General features: G+C 39.4%; 1 pseudogene; it reads right to left on the bottom strand.

Annotated features, from left to right (window-relative positions):
• Nucleotides 1-3,391: 3,391 nt before the first annotated feature.
• Nucleotides 3,392-4,271, bottom strand: LOC110579981 (annotated as a pseudogene).
• Between the last annotated feature and the right edge of the window lie 5,663 nt (nucleotides 4,272-9,934).

Below are 9,934 nucleotides of genomic sequence, written 5' to 3'. Positions count from 1 at the left end.
GTACTACAAAACTGTGGTCATTTCTAGATTTCCTCAGGGTGAGCTTTCAGAGGGATTCAGGAAACAATTTAGTTAGTATGAAGGATTTAATTTCAGTCCTTTTTCTTCCAAGCATCTTAGAAATAAAGGTAAGAGAAGTATTGTCAGTGCTCAAAAAATTTCACACCTGCCCTTCTCCTCAGTCTCTTTAAAAACACACCAGTTTTAAAAGAGTCCTGATTTTCAGAAAGGGTAAAAGTCCTAATGACCACTGGTTTATAACTGGTTTATCGTTAAATCACTTTGTAAAATGCAGACTTGCACAGAAAAACATAAGCTTTGACATTAAACAGAAAAGAAAAATCCAAATAATGTTTGAGTATTTCATTCAAAATACCTGCAGTAAAGCCCACTGCCACATACCAAGAGGTAGAAGAGAGGAAGATTAGAAGAACAGCATGGAAGAAAATAACTCCAGATGGCAAAGTAGTTAAAATGCAAGCCAAGGGAATGGCATGACTTTAACTATAAAGCTGTGCCCCTTAGAATTTGCTAGAACACGCAGATCTCAGCAAACATATTAGAAACATGAGACGTGGTAAAACAATTTCTACTTACTATTTCTGTGGGGACATGGTGCAGGTGAGTTGGCCACCCAGCAGGTGAAATGAGAAAACTAAGTACTAATCCCAGGATTGCCACCAGATTGTGTTGTGCCCTTGGCATGCTGAACAAACATCTGTAAAACTTCATCGTTCCCTTATTTTAAGATCCTCAACCCTGAACCGCAAAAGCAAGGGGAATGCTAGTGGGCATTTCATAAATGCTGGTCCTGATAATGGCTGTTAGGGGAGGTAACTAACGAAGGAAGGCCATTTATACACATGTGTCAATGCTGACTGCTGTCGTAGGCTCTACTTCTGTCAAGGGAGTCAAGAGCAAACTTTATGAGAACTATATAGACTGGGGAATAACACTATGACATCTGGTATGGAGCCAGCCAAAGACATGGGAAAGACTGGAATCTTCCTGACTATTTCATGACCACCACCAATATTGGTCTAGATGTTTCGTTGCTGTTCTTTAAATACACATAGGTAACTTAACTAAGTAGACGCTATGCTAAAAATGTCCTTTCGTGAAATAATACAATTTTATCTATTATCCTTAATCAGAGGAATAAAGACTAGTACTTACTTTTATCTACTGAACATTTGGGGAGTGGAGTACAAAAGGGAAAAGACGGACACACTAATACAATGGGAGAGAGAAGTACATTTCAAAGATGCATGCTTTCATGGGCCACAGCTATTTTAAAAACCACCCTACTGAGATATCACCCACATACCATAAAACCCATTTAAAGTGAGCCAAGCATAACATATAAAGAAGTTGAGTCACTATGCTATATACTTCAAACTATTATAACATTATGTGCCAATTATACTTGAAGTATAAAATTCAGAGATATTTAGTGTATTCACAAGATTGTACAATCATCACTGCAATCTGATTTTAGAACATTTTCTTTCCCCCTGAAGAAGGCCCCTACCCTTCCACTTTGGCTCACCTCACTCCCAGCCAGAAGCAGGGACTAATCTAATTTGTCTTTATAAAGCTGTATATTAGAGGGTAACTGGGTGGCTCAGTCGGTTAACCGTCTGCCTTCGGCTCAGGTCATGATCTTAGGGTCCTGGGATCAAGCCCCACATTGGGCTCCCTTCTCAGTGGGGAGCCTGCTTCTCCTTCTCCCTGCCACTACCCCTGCTTGTGTTCTCTTTCTCTCTCTGTCAAATAAATATATTTTTTAAAAAGCTGTATATTATAGACACATCATATAAAAGAGATCATACATCATTTTTTGTGACTGGCTTCTTTCACTTAACATACTTTTTTTTTCAAAATGTATCAATATGTAACTATGTACCTGTCCTTTCTTCCATTATAAGGCTGAGTAACAGTCCCTGCTGTGGATGTAACCCACTTTATGCTTTTATCAGTTGACAGACCTATGGGTTGTTTATACTTTTAGGTTTTACCATTTCTGGTTGTCTTTCAAGAACTCTATTATTCCTTATGAGGCAGATGTTCTAGCATCCTATTCTCTCAGGTTTTATTTGGTAATATCTTTACTTCACCTTCATTTTTGAAGGATAGTTTTATGAGGGTTAACATTTTTGACAGTTTTTTACTTTCAGCACTCTGCCTGTCTTCCCACTGTCCTCTGATCTCCACTGTTAACTGATGAGAAGTTAATTGTTCATGTTATTAGAGTTTCCTAATACACAATGAGTTACTTTTTCACTTGCTTTCAAGATTTGCCTCTGTCTTTAAACATTTTGACTACAATGTATCTGGTTGTGGATCTCTTTCCATTTATCTTGCTTGGACTTTGGCTTCTTGGATGTGCTGATGGATGCCTTTCTTCACATTTGGTTAAGTTTCCAGCCATCATTTCTTTGACTTTTTTTTTTTCTGTCCCTTTTCCTCTTTTCTCTCCCTCTGGTACACCCATCATGTACATTTTTGCATCCTTAATGGTGTCCCCCTGTTTTATTCACTTTTCTCTTTTCTTCAGATTACCTGGTCTCCAATGATCTATCTTCAGGTTATTGATTCTTTCTCTGACCTCGAGTCTACTATGAAGCTCCTCCATGGAATTTTTCATTTTGGTTATTTTACTTTTCATCTCCAGAATTTCCAGGTGTTTTATTTTATTTATTTATTCATTTTTAGTTCATAAGTTTATTATGAAAAGCACTGCACTGCTCTTATGCAGTAACATGGTCTTCTAGGAGGGGGAGAAAAACAATTCTGTTCAAAACCACTCACCAGATTCTGACAATAACAAAAAACAACATGAGGCTGAGATTTGAGAAGGGAAATAAACTGAGTGCAGACAAATCATACGATTAAATTAAACAGTATCCCTGAAAATAAACAAAATGATTGCAAAACTCCCAAGTAGAGGGAAGGCCTTGGTACTTATTTTTTAAAATATTCATAAAGCTCCAATGATCATTTGCTGCTATCCTTATCTCCAGCCATGCTGAGTAAAGCTATAGCTAAATGGAAGTTAAACAGTATTCACAAGGTGTTAATGTTTACATCTTCTAATCTGCAGTCTCTCAGAGAAAGCAAAAGTAACTACAAATAGTGCTACTCCAGAAACTGGTTTCTTCACCAACAATGTCACTTGCATGCAATGAACTGGTTCATTCTGAAGTGGTCACGGCTGTTCATGACAAGAAGCTTTGTATTTTTATGTGGCACATCTAATGATCCGTCTGAAAACAAGTATTTTGAATGTTAACTATTCTCTGACAATTTGGAGTTACTGTTGCTCCCTGCTTCCCATTTCCATTAGGTCAATATAAGGTTTGTGGTAATACTGTACAAGTTTAAAATTTCATTACAGGAAGTGGTCTGGGGTACTATGAGTAATATTTGGCTCGCCTCTGCTGCGTGCTGGGTCACACTGCAAGAAAGCATTTTAGAGTATTCTCAAGTTCCATGATCGCAGCCTGATTACCATAAGGATAACAATAGTTTGGAGCAGTGAAAATCGTTACTACATTCTGGTCGTGGCACCAGTTACATCCATCCATTACCAGCTGGTGAGCTCTGGACACCAGTGGGAGGCCACTGACATGATTAAATGTTTCAGAAATGTCTTGCCCAAAGTTGTAACCAACTCCTTGACAGGATATACCCCAAACCCCCTGATCGTCTGGATCTGACACAGCAAGTCACACATTGGACCCTGATGAGGAACTTCTAGGCTCTCAAGCCCTCTGATGTGATCCAGTGTAGCTACAGATGGTGAGATGCCACCATGGAGACGGATTAGCTGCCCATCCACCAAGGCAGTGAAAGGAAGACAGTCAGAAAGATCTGTACAATATTTCCAAACATTCGCATTTCCATATTTCCTTAAACACTCATCATAGAAACCATATACTCATGTGATCTGTCTGCTCTCATGATGTCCTCAGAGAATGATGTGTTCACAGTAACAAACCTTAACAGCTACAAGCAGAGTAACTGTTTCAACTGAATATCCTCTGTCACCATAATCTTCCATAAACAAAAATCTCCCATAATCTCCCACTCTCCCATAATCTCCCATAAATATCCTCTGTCAAACATAATCTCCCATAGTTTGTATCTGATGATTTGCCACCAATTCTAGACAGTTCCATGAGATCATGAAACTGCCCATGTACATCTCCACAGATGGTGACTGGACATCGAACTTCTTGTACGTTGGATTCTTCTGTCAGGTTCTCTTTAGCCTTTGTGGCTGCTGGTGGCTGCTCCCTGCAGGACCGGTCCCCAGCCGCTGCCGTCCTCCCCTCCTTCTAGTCCTGGAGCTCAGTTCTCTGTAATGGCAGCCGCCCGCATGGTGACATCATTCCAGGTGTTTTTGTTGTTGTTGTTGTTGTTTAAAATTTTATTTATTTGACAGAGAGAGGCACACACACAGTGAGAGAGGGAACACAAGCAGGGGGAGTGGGAGAGGGAGAAGCAGGCTTCCTGCCGAGCAGGGAGTCCGATGTGGGACTTGATGCAGGGCTCGATCCCGGGACCCTGGGATCACAACCTGAGTCAAAGGCAGATGCTTATCGACTGAGTCACCCAGGCGCCCCCCAGGTGTTTTTTAAAAAATAATTTTTATTTCTTCATTTATACTCTGATGAGGCATTGTCATCACACCTTTAATTCCTTAAGCATTATTTCTTTTAATCTTCAAACACATTTATAATAGCTGCTGTGAAGTCTGTTTGCTAAGTCTACTATTTCACCATGTGGCCCCTTTTAAAAGCAGTTTTTATTGCATACGATTTTTTCCTATGTATGGATCACACTTTGTTGTTTCTTTGCAGATCTCAGGGTTTTGTTGTTTTGTTTTTTTGGAAGTAAAGTATTTTAGATATATTGTAGCATATCTGGATACTGAGAACTCCCTGGGGGTCATTCCTTTCTTTGTTTGTGGGGTCATTTATTTGCTTAATGACTTTGTTGAACTACTTATGCAAATTTTAATTCCTTTCCAGTGTTCAGGCTCTCATGTTCCTACTCAGATTTCTTTCCATTGTTTTTATCTCTTGGTCTGGCTCTGTAAAAGTCACCCCTGGGTTGGCATAAGCTACTTATTGGCTTGGAGGCTGCTAACATTCACTTCTAGGAGTTCATGTGTTGTCACATATTCCTTCAGGGACGAGTAGCTTAGAGATCCCCATTTGGAACTCTCCCAAGAGGCAGTAGCTTGGGGTATGCATTGTTTCCCAGACTATCAGGGATTAGTGTGATTTTATTTTTATACCTAGTTTTCTAGTAGTCCCTAGGTGAGGGTGGTTTATCATTCAGTTTATGCTTGGTCAGTTTGTGTTTAAACCCCGTACGGCAGTGAGGATTCTGCCCTCTGTTGATGGGCCATGTGCCATGGGGAAATGCTTACAGTCGGCCCCTCTGCTGAGTGGTTGCTACAGAGTGGACGCAGTGCAGCACATGTGTATAGTCTTCTTGACTTCCAAGACGGTCTATGATCCTAGGATGGCTCTTCTTTTTCTCTGGTTACCCTCTCTCTTGGCTGACCTCAACAAATTTTACATTGTTTTTAAAACCACCCGGAGGCATAGAATTTTCCATTCTGGGTTCCAAATTGAGCAGATTGCCTCAGCCAGAGCTGCAGCTCCTCCTTCTTATGGCCTGCCTTTCCTCCTGGGCAGCATCTTCACACCACTCACCACTGCTGGAGGTAAGAACCTGCTTTTCCAAGAGTGGCACCCTGGTCTTTAAGTGGCTGCAAGGAAATGGGCAGGATGGCTGCCCCTTGGCCTTTTGACTTGCCCCTCCTGACATGGAACTTTTGCCCTACAAGGGAGGCAGGCCAAGGACAAGAGGGGTAGTGGTATTTTCAGCCTGCTGCATTTAGGGTGAGCTTCTGCTTTCTAAGTAGCGATTGGGTGAAAAAGGGAAACCTGTTTCTCTCAACTGTATTTGCCTGGGTAGAACTTCCGCAACACGAGGTTGGGATGAAGGTGAGAAATGGAAACACTGGCCCTTGACTAGGAGCTCAGGGGAGGGCGGGAGTTTCTCTTCTTGGTAGCATCTGCCCAGGGAAGAGCACCTGGACTAGAGGTTCTGTAAGGCAGAGCTAGGAGCTGGGGGGTTAAGGGAGCAGTTTGTGCAAGGCTCAACTGCCACATGTTTTTGTTGTTCTGAGATTTAGTACATTTTCTAAATGAATGTTTCTCCATTCATTCACAGTTTCCAGAGACTTTAAATGATTTTATTTATAATTTTTACCAGTTAAATTGGTGTTTTGCTGGAAAGAGTGTTCAAGTATCTTACTCTGCCATTCTGCAAGTCTCACCTCCTTCACATTCCAGAGCTTCATATTTAGCTAAGTAGCATAAATTTATACTCTCAATTGTACATCCTTTTCAGATTTCCACTCCTGCCTGACAAGGTCAGGAATATGAAATAAGAATAGTAGAAAAATTGTCCCTGAAATCGGAGGGGGAGACAAACCATGAGAGACTATGAACTCTGAGAAACAAACTGAGGGTTCTAGAGGGGAGGGGGGTGGGAGGATGGGTTAGCCTGGTGATGGGTATTAAAGAGGGCACGTACTGAATGCAGCACTGGGTGTTATACGCAAACAATGAATCATGGAACACTACATCAAAAACTACTGATGTAATGTATGGTGATTAACATAATAAAATTAAATTTAAAAAAAACTTAGGGGCGCCTGGGTGGCTCAGTTGGTTAAGCGACTGCCTTCGGCTCAGGTCATGATCCTGGAGTCCCTGGATCGAGTCCCGCATCGGGCTCCCTGCTCGGCAGGGAGTCTGCTTCTCCCTCTGACCCTCCTCCCTCTCATGCTCTCTGTCTCTCATTCTCTCTCTCTCAAATAAATAAATAAAATCTTTAAAAAAAATTTTTTTTTAAACTTAATCACTAAAAAAAAAAAAAAAAGAAAGAAAAATTTTCCCTGGGGGGTACATTTCAATATTCTGATAGATAACTCCCATGACCAGTTATAGTCCTCCACACAAACTCTGCAAATAAGTATATCCTGAATAAGACACAGGAATCAAAACTACTTCTGACTCAGACTTTGGCACTAGAGGTCCCTTCCAACTTCTAGGCACCCACAACCTGTTTGGGAAGGAATGACATTTATTTTTTACCCTAAGATTTTATTTCTATTTCTCTTTCTTTTTAAACTGATTTTCTTTCAAGTTGATCAATATTTTTGAAGAATGATAATGCAAGTTTGGCTTTTTTTGTTCTTTCTTTTATTCCCCTTTTCAAGAGAATCCTTTCAAAAGATATTAAATGTCAACCCAGGTGATAGGCATCTTCAGCTGGAATCAATATCCACTTGCTGACTATTCATCAAAACAGGTCACATCTCTGGTGACTTCAAGGGCTGACAATTGCCTTCAAGAGCTGAGCAAGTCTAAGTTTCTACAGAGTGTATGTTTGGTCATTACATTAAGTTGGCTCCCAAGCCTGATAATTCAGCCTTTGGATTGGTAGAGCACTGTCTGTCTTGCTTACATGGTATCTGTGGAAGAAATTCATTCCAGAAAGGATACATTATGGTTATGAATGACACCACTGAAACCACACAGCAAAAGAAAATTCCAAGATTGGTTCTTAAATGGGCAAGGTTAATGAAACTCAAAATTCACAGTTCAAATGCACCAATGTTACTAAATATTATATTAAGTATTATCCTGAATACATAGAAATAAATATAAGCAACACTGTTTCCCATTTTTTTTAAATTACATGTCATGTTAGTTGTGGTTGATAAATATTTTTAATAGTGTCTTTTTCAAATACTCACTTTTATTTTCACTTTAAAGGAAATTTTGCGCTAGAAAAGAAAACTATAGGTATGCTGACAGTGACTGTATAGGGTAGTATGGTACATAAGGTTGTTTTCACTATTTTCTAAGTTTATGGGGAATTTTTTTTTTTTTAAGTAGGCTCCATGCCCAGCATGGAGCCCAACACAGGGCTTGAACTCATGAGCCTAAGTTCAAGACCTGAGCTGAGACCAAGAGTTGGACACCTAACCAACTGAGCCACCCACACAGGTGCCCTTTATGGGGAAAGTCTTTTATGCATCAATATTTACTAGTGCATAAAGGCACAAGTAGCCATTAATATTGACATAAAAATACAAATATTTATAAACTACATAGTAAAAACTAAAATATCCTCTGTAAAGACGTCCTAGAAGTGAAAAGATCTGGAATGCTAAAATGAAACCTTATCTTGCCTCTCAGATGTGTCTGAATGAAACTTTAACTCCAGTCTTTATTTACTTTTTAGATTGGCACTATCCAAGAGAAACATAATGCAAGCCATTTATTTAATTTTTAATTGTTTGGTAGTCACCTTGAAAGAAGGTAAAAATAAAAACATGAATAATCATTTTTTACCATCTATCTAAAAAGTTTAATACAAAAATTCAAGTCATTTATAAATTCAGATTCTGTTAAAAATCATTTTAAAACTTTTGTTATACATTTAATTCTCATTTTAGCCAATTCATCCTGTTTACTTTTTAATTTTGATTTTAAGGGGCTAATTTAATTGCTTCTCTTTGTTGAAAGAAAACATCAAACTCACTCTGATTTTATTGAAAATGTCTCTTTACATTGTCCCCTTTATTGTTTTAAAATTGTTACACAAAAATAAATTTTCTGGTTTTGCTGTCCTAGTGACCTGCAATTACCATTCATCATGAAATTTGTGGCATAGATTTTTTTTTTCTCTTCACTATTCTATTAACAGCATCTCCACTCAATGCTGCATCAGGAGCAAGCCTTCATTTCAAATTTAAAAATGTGTCCATACTTATGGTGTAAGTAAAATAATGATTTACTTTTAATTTTGAAAATAATTAGTATTTCAGTTTATTTACTCAAATTATATAGGTATTGGGTAAATTAAAATTATGTGAAATTAATATTTAGTTCCTCATCACAATGGTGAGTTTTTGCTGTAGTTCGAGATTAGTGTTCACCAACTCTTACTAATTAAAACCAGTTAAATGCTACACTGAGATATCCCTCATTCTCCTGAGCTAATCCCTCCTGCTAGTTCCCAAGGATTGTATTTATACACAAACAGCACTGCTGTGAGAACTGGCAACTGCCAAAGCTTTGGAGCAGGTAGACAAGTTGGAGCTTGCAGTAGAAGTTGGGACACAAGGTGTACCAAGCTGTTGATGTGGGACCACGAAATCATGCTGGAGGACAAGTCTGTAAAAAGCAGTTGCCTTTGTGTAGCTACTGCCCCTTTGAGCAGCCAAAGGTCTCATTCTGGGGCCTGGGAGCCCCTGCAGTTCAGCAGGGCCAGCAGTCGGGCTGCTGAATACTGGGAAGGAAGGACAAGCTGGAACCTGCCGTCACACATGTGCTTGGACCACGGCTCAGCACGCTAAGCTGCTGAGACCAATCACTACTGCTATCCTTCCCCTCCCCCCACCTTTTTCTTCTGGTCAATTCTAACCCAATGCCACACAGGGAAGGGGCTTTGGAGAAACATAATTCCAGATTAACCAAGCTGACACAGGATAAACGACCATAGACGATGTGTTCAAAATCTTCCCCCTAAAATAGAGAACACTATGATTTTTTTTTTTCTCAAATTACTATCGGAAAGACAAAATTCCAGGTTCTTCTATAATATTGGGAAAAGAGTCATACTGACTTCGTGACAGGATCTCTACATAGGGATGTAGCTAAGTGTTTAATTTATAGTTTCCTCGACTGAAAAAGACTAAAAGCTATGCTTTTTCTCAGTGAACACATAATTTTGGTGATCATTTGCTAATCTTTGAAAAGATTCTGCTAAAGAACACACAAGTCAGGCAGGGAAGAGATATTTTAAAATAATTTAATATTCCCTTAGTCAGGAGGTG

This window comes from Neomonachus schauinslandi, chromosome 12, assembly GCF_002201575.2.
Source record: "Neomonachus schauinslandi chromosome 12, ASM220157v2, whole genome shotgun sequence".
Taxonomy (NCBI): Eukaryota; Metazoa; Chordata; class Mammalia; order Carnivora; family Phocidae; genus Neomonachus; species Neomonachus schauinslandi.
The sequence above is the reverse complement of the archived record's forward strand: the minus strand, read 5'-3'. Positions and strand labels throughout refer to the sequence as shown.